This window comes from Somniosus microcephalus, chromosome 4 (genome assembly GCF_052327205.1).
Source record: "Somniosus microcephalus isolate GS21.2 chromosome 4, FLI_Smic_1.0, whole genome shotgun sequence".
Taxonomy (NCBI): domain Eukaryota; kingdom Metazoa; phylum Chordata; class Chondrichthyes; order Squaliformes; family Somniosidae; genus Somniosus; species Somniosus microcephalus.
This window is the reverse complement of record NC_140990.1, coordinates 100,497,123-100,504,504: the sequence shown is the minus strand read 5'-3', so window position 1 is coordinate 100,504,504 and position 7,382 is coordinate 100,497,123. Positions and strand designations below refer to the sequence as shown.

Genomic DNA, 7,382 nt, shown 5'->3' with positions numbered 1-7,382 from the left:
TAGATTCTTGCTTGCTGGTGATGGTCATTGCCTGGTACTTGTGTGGCACGAATGTTACTTGCCACTTATCAGCCCAAGCCTGAATGTTGTCCAGGTCTTGCTGCATGCGGGCACAGACTGCTTCAATATCTGAGGAGTTGGGACTGGAACTGAAAACTGTGCAATCATCAGCGAACATCCCCACTTCTGACCTTATGTTGTAGGGAAGGTAATTGGTGAAGCAGCTGAAGATGGTTGTGTCAAGGGCACTGCCCTGAGGAACTCCTGAAGCGATGTCCTGGGGCTGGGTTTATAAATAGAGGAACAGAATATAAAAGCAAAGAGATCACGCTCGAACTTTATAAATCACTGGTTAGGCCTCAGCTGGAGTATTGTGGACAATTCTGTTACCACATTTCAGGAAAGATGCAAGGGCCTTAGGAAGGGTCCAGAGGAATTTACCAGGATGTTACCAGGGATGAGGGACCTCAGTTATGAGGAGAGGTTGGAAAAGTTCGGACTGTTCTCCTTTGGACAGAGAAGGTTAAGAGGTGACCTAATCGAGTTTTCAAGGTGATGAGAGGTTTGATAGAATAGAAAGAGAAAAATTATTCCCTCTGGAAAGTGGATCAATAACTAAAGGTCATAGATTCAAAATCATTGGCAGAAGATCTAGAGGGAGGATCTAGAGGGGAGAGGAGAGGGATTTTTCTCACTTAGCGAGTGGTCGGGATCTCAACTCCTCGAACTGAAAAGGTGGTGGAAGCTGATTCCATAAAGAATTTTAAACGAGAGTTGGACAGGAACTTGAGAACGAGGAACTTCGAGAGTTACAAACAAAAAACAGGAATGTGGGACTGAAAACAACGGCTCTTTCACAGGGCCGGCACAGCATGATGGGCCGAATGGCCTCCTTCTGTGCTGAGAGTTTCTCTGATTGTATGAATTCAGAGACCTTTCCCTTAGCCCTGATATGTGATCATCAGCTTGTTTTCACATTACATCACGCCATCAAAAGTTAACAACAACTCCAGATAGGAGAAAATAATGAGAACCTAGAACTTCTGTAAAAATTCGGCCAACATTTATTGTCCATCCCTAGTTGTCCTTGAGAAGGTGGTGGTGAGCCGCCTTCTTGAGCCACCGCAGTCCGTGTGGTGAAGGTACTCCCACGGTGCTGTTAGGGAGGGAGTTCCAGGATTTTGACCCAGCGACGATGAAGGATCAGCGATATACTTCTAAGTCAGGATGGTATGTGACTTGGTGGGGAACTTGGAGGTGGTGGTGCTCCCATGCGCCTGCTGCCCTTGTCCTTCTAGGTGGAAGAGGTGGCGGGTTTGGGAGGTGCTGCCGGAGAAGCCTTGGCGAGTTGCTGGTAACTCAGTTAATTCACTGAATTCCTCGCCAGTATGTGTTTTCCCTTTGGGTGAATGAGATTAGTATCAGTCCCTGCTTCATTATCTTATTGCACATTTCACTCTCTTATCATTTCATTGTTATTCCACAAATGAAACATTTAATTCTGAGTCTGTCTTTGATTCTGTGCCATTCAGATCTTCACTGCCCTTGTTCTAAACTCTAATTAGAAAGATAATGTTGCTCACAGTTGTCCTGTCCTTACAATTATCTCACAGCTCTCTTGAGCTCTCTCACCGGTCGTTTCCAAATACCTTATCCAATTGAGCAGGTGGTGATGTCATGTTCGAAGCTGCTAGTCCTGTAAGGGTCAGTCTTAGTTCAAATGTTCAGTGGTCTCTGACAGGGAACCTCGGAGAAAAGGAAAAACAGTTGAAGGTAATGTGATATGTTTGGATTTCAGCACAGGAAGAGGGAGAGTGTGTGGGATGGGGATTTACAGCTTTGGGGGAACAAGAGTGGAAAGAATGTCCCACAGACACGTGGACTCAGAGTCTCAGAATAAGGGGTCGGCCATTTACGACTGAGATGAGGAGACATTTCTTCACTCAGAGGGTGGTGAATCTTTGGAATTCCCTACCCCAGAGGGCTGTAGCTGCTCAGGTCTTGAGTATAATCAAGACAGGGCTCGACAGATTTTAGGATACTAAGGGAATCAACGGATGTGAGGATAGTGTGGGAAGGTGGAGTTGAGGTAGAAGATCAGCCATGATCATGTTGAATGGTGGAGCAGGCTCGAAGGACCGAATGGCCCACTCCTGCTCCTATTTCTTATGTTCTTAATTGTCTATTTTGAATTTCTGTCCTGTACTTACAGTGATGACTTTTGTAATAACAACAGAAAATGCTGGAAATACTCAGTAGGCCAGGCAGCATCCGTGGAGAGAGAAACAGAGTTAACGTTTCAGGTCAGATTTCCAGCATCCGCACTATTTTGCAATTAGATGACTTTTGTAAACTCCTTTTACAGGGTGTTAGAAGGGGAGGATTTGCAGACGGGAAACTCAAAACAAACATCACGTCAAGATCTGACAGAGTCACTCGATTCCTCAGGACCGGAATGTCATCAGATTTTGAATATGGAAGGAAAATGTACCAATCACAATGCGCAGAAACTAGACATGTGCTCGGTGTGTGGACGAGGCTTCAACCAATCATCTGGCCTGTCAAGACACAAATGCAGTCACTCCAGGGAGAAACCATGTAAATGTGGGACTGTGGGAAGGGATTCGGTTCCCCGTCCCAGCTGGAAACTCATCAGCACTGTCACACTGGGGAGAGGCCGTTCACCTGCTCCGTGTGTGGGAAGGGATTCTCTCAGTCAGCCACGCTGCTGATACACCAGTGAGTTCAAACTGGAGAGAGACCGTTCACCTGCTCTGAGGGTGGGAAGGGGTTTATTCAGTCATCCATCCTTCTGACACACCAGCGAGTTCACACTGGGGAGCGACCGTCCACCTGCTCTGAGTGTGGGAAGGGATTCCCTCAGTCATCCACGCTGCTGATACACCAGTGAGTTCACACTAGAGAGAGACCGTTCACCTGCTCTGAGTGTGGAAAGGGATTCACTCAGTCGTGCCACCTTCTGACACACCAGTGAGTTCACACTGGGGAGAGGCTGTTCAGTTGCTCCATGTGTGGGAAGGGATTCAATAATTCATCCCACCTGCTGACACACCAGCGAATTCATACTGGGGAGAGGCCGTTCACCTGCTTCGAGTGTGGGAAGGGATTCCCTCAGTCATCCCACCTGCTGAGACACCAGCGAGCTCACACTGGGAAGAGGCCATTCATCTGCTCTGAGTGTGGGAAGGGATTCACTCGGTCATCCAACCTGCTGACACACCAACGAGTTCACACTGGGGAGAGGCCATTCACCTGCTCCATGTGTGGGGAGGGATTCACTCAATCATCCAAACTGCTGTCATACCAGCACATTCACACTGGTGGGAAGACATTCACCTGCTCCATATGTGGGAAGGGATTCAATAATTCATCTGGCCTACAGAAGCACACGATATTTCACACTGACGAGAGGCATAGAAACATAGAAACATAGAAGATAGGAGCAGGAGTAGGCCATTCTGCCCCTCGAGCCTGCTCCACCATTCAATGCGATCATGGCTGATCATCCAAGTTCAGTACCCGGTCCCTGCTTTCTCCCCATACCCCTTGATCCCTTTAGCCTTAAGAAATATATCCAACTCCTTCTTGAATATATTTAATGAATTGGCCTCTACTGTCTTCTGTGGTAGAGAATTCCATAGGTTCACCACTCTCTGGGTGAAGAAATTCCTCCTCATTTCTGTCCTAAAAGGCCTACCCCTTATCCTTAGACTGTGACCCCTGGTTCTGGATTCCCCGAACATCAGGAACATCCTCCCTGCATCTAGTCTGTCCAGTCCTGCCAGAATTTTATAAGTTTCAATGAGATCCCCTCTCATTCTTCTAAACTCCAGCGAGTACAAGCCCAATTGACCGACTCTCTCCTCATACGTCATTCCTGCCATCCGAGGTATCAGCCTGGTGAATCTTCGCTGAACTCCTTCCAGGGCAAGAATATCCTTCCTCAGATAAGGCGACCAAAACTGCACACAATACTCAAGATGTGGTTTCACCAAGGCCCTGTACAACTGCAGCAAGACATCCTTGTTCCTGTACTCAAACCCTCTCGCTTTGAAGGCCAACATACCATTTGCCATCTTAACCACCTGCTGCACCTGCATGCTTACCTTCAGTGACTGGTGCACAAGGACACCTAGGTGTCGTTGCACTTCCCCTTCTCCCAATCTATTGCCATTCAGATAATAATCTGCCTTCCTGTTTTTGACACCAAAGTGGATAACCTCACATTTATCCATGTTATATTGCATCTGCCATGCATCTGCCCAATCACCCAACCTGTCCAAATCATACTGTAGTTTGTCGGCATCCTCCTTACAGCACACACGCCCACCCAGCTTTGTGTCGACTGCTCTCACTGTGGCAAGAGGTTTAGGCACTCGTTCCACCTGCAGACACACCAACGCAGTCACACAAGGGAGAGGCAGTTCACGTGCTCTGTGTGTGACAAGGGATTCACTCAGTCCCTAACCTGGTGGAACACCAGTGGGTTCACAGGGGAGAGAAACCAATTAAATGTCCCGTGTGTGGGAAGGGATTTACTCATTCCTCCCGCTTGGTGGTGCATCAGCGAGTTCACACCAGGGAGAGGCCATTCACCTGCTCCGTGTGTGGGAAGGGATTCACTCTGTCATCCCACCTGCTGAAACACCAGCTAGTTCACAAGTGACTGTAGAGGTTGTATTCTGATGTTTTTGCTGCTGTTAATTACATCCCGGACTGAATCGTGTTCATTCTGACAGTTGGGGATTGTTTCTGCTGATGTTAATAATCCTTGTAACTGGGCTGGAGTTGAATATTCTGGATATATGTCAAATAAGTCAGTTTGCTTTAAACCCATTGCTGTAGATTTTTGTCATTCCCACCTGAATGTTTAGCATCACTTGGCTGGAGCTCAGAAAGGACAATCTGGGGGAGGATCGTATGGCAGGAACAGAACTACAACCTGGACACAGTCCTTCAGGGCCACACTGAGAGGGGCAAACGGCACTTTGGTCTTTCTCGTCTCTCTTCACTGACAGCAAAGTCCCCGTGCAGGTTAATCTTGAGGCCTGTAAGGAATGTGTCCCAGCCGCTTTCTTCCATGGGTCAGAGCTCCTGAACATGGAACTGAGGGCTCCTTTACAACTGTGTTTAGAGTCAGGAAGAACAGCGGTAAATGCTGGAAACGTGCTGTCAAATCAGAGATTGGTGTCAAACTGCGATCTGTTCCTGACTGAAAGTGAAACGGCAGGGTTATGTTTCCAGTCTAAAAATGACTGGTAATTATTCCACGAGGATTTAATGTGTGTGTGTCAGTCCTGAGTCTACCATTTTAAGGCTGGTGTTAGCTCATTTAAAATAAACCCGTTTAAAATAAATTGATTAAAGTCTGCATTAAAATAGCAGATGGAGGAGTTCACAGGAGCCTGTTAACTGCTGGTACAATTATACAACAGACATTTGATCTCCAGATAAAGAAGGACCTGCAGTGAGTTTCCAGGAAATCCCTGTTTTATAGATGTATGTGTGTTCGACACCAGAATAACTAAAAATTCATGACCCAGAACATCCACAGGGGTTACTCCAGGATCACTCCCGCTGCGGAACTCCACCACTGACCCTTCACCAATCATCACACACTGGAGGTTTATATCAGGAGCTTCTGTGTGATGGTGAGGTGATCACTGGACAATAAAGTGCAGAGACTGGTGGGTGGCTGCTCATTATCGTCGGTGTGATTTAATCCCCTTTCACAGAATCACAGAATCACAGAAACCCCACAGTGCAGATAGAGACCATTTCGGCCCATCGAGCCTGCACCGACACATATCCCACCCGATCCCTGTAACCCCTACACCAACACATATCCCACCCTATCCCCGTAACCCCATGTATTTAATCCCCCTAACACTAAGGGTCAATTTATCATAGCCAATCATCCTAACCCGCACATCTTTGGACTGTGGGAGGAAACCGGAGCACCCGGAGGAAACCCACGCAAACACGGGGAGAATGTGCAAACTCCACACAGACAGTCACCCGAGGCCGGATTCGAACCCGGGTCCCTGGCGCTGTGAGGCAACAGTGCTAACCACTATGCCACCGTGCTGCCCTCCCACTGAATACTGCGGACAGACAGGCTCACCTTGGGAACGGAATGGTCAGTGTGTCATCACTTTCTAAACAAGAGCCCACAAGACAATGGGTTATCAATAAATGTTAAAGGGATTCAACGCTCGGAAGTTACATTTTAAATAAAAGGAAATAAAATGCTGAAAAATAATTGGTGAAGATAATTTATCTCTGTGGAATGTGCTTGCACACATTAAGGATGATGTGTTTTGTTTACACACTCACACATATAACAAACACTTTGTGTGAGCTCTTTTCAGTTCTGTTTAACCCGATGGATTTAAATTTCTGTGGCCTTTAGGACCCTGCGGCAGCCCATCCGAAGGGGCCCGCTGGGTCAGGATATAAAGAGACCGCGCGCTGTTCCTCCTCCCACTGCCTGGGGGAATGGGGCAGATATTTAAAGGGACAGGGACTCCCCTTTCTCTGTCTATTTATAGTTAAAGGGACAGACCCGTTTACCTTGGAGTGTCGGCGGACTTCACTAACAGAGCTCCCATTAACAGTCGCCCCCTTCTGTACTGTGCAGTGATTGTAAACCTGTCTGTTTCAGTGACTTGAGCCTTTCTAAAATGTCTCACTGTTTTTGATGATCCATTTGACTTGCTTGTTTCATATTGAAAGTCTTCAGAATTTTGCAGTGTGATGAAGGTTTCATTTAAAAGTGGAATGATATTCCTTTCTAAATATTCTGTTCTCACCCTCCCCCTTCCCCATTTACTGACACACTAGCAGTCACACCGGAGAGAGACAGTTTAGATACGTCACGTGTGGGAAGGGATTCACTCCGTTGTTCCAACTGTTGACGCTCCAGAATGTCCACATTGAGAACAGTTGCTGTAAATACTCTGACTGTGAGAAAAACTTTTCAAGTTCAAAGCAGCTGATGCACGATCAGCGCATTGACGCTGGAGAGAGGATGTTTCAATATCTTGTGTGTGGGAAGAAATGCACCCCACCTGCTGAGGCTCCAGTGAGTTCATATATGTCTGCAGGGGTTTGGAATCTGTTATTAATCACATCCAGGACAGAACCATGACAGAGTGCCCGTGCACTTGGGTTTCAGTGTGAATTATTGATGAATTTTCTCTCAATGGTGTCACAGATACTCATTCTCCATTTACTAATCGGGGATTTCAATGGCGGGGGGCTTCCCCAGAATGCTCTGCGGGGGGAGAATGTGCCCCAGTCCCACGGGAGGAGCCCAGTGCGCAGACGCAGTGACCGGCTATATTTGGAGCATGCGCACT

The 7,382-nt window shown here is 47.3% G+C and overlaps 1 pseudogene; it reads left to right on the top strand.

Moving 5' to 3' along the window:
- Nucleotides 1-2,397: 2,397 nt before the first annotated feature.
- LOC147119592 (uncharacterized) lies at nt 2,398-6,260 on the top strand (annotated as a pseudogene).
- The last annotated feature ends 1,122 nt before the right edge of the window (nt 6,261-7,382 follow it).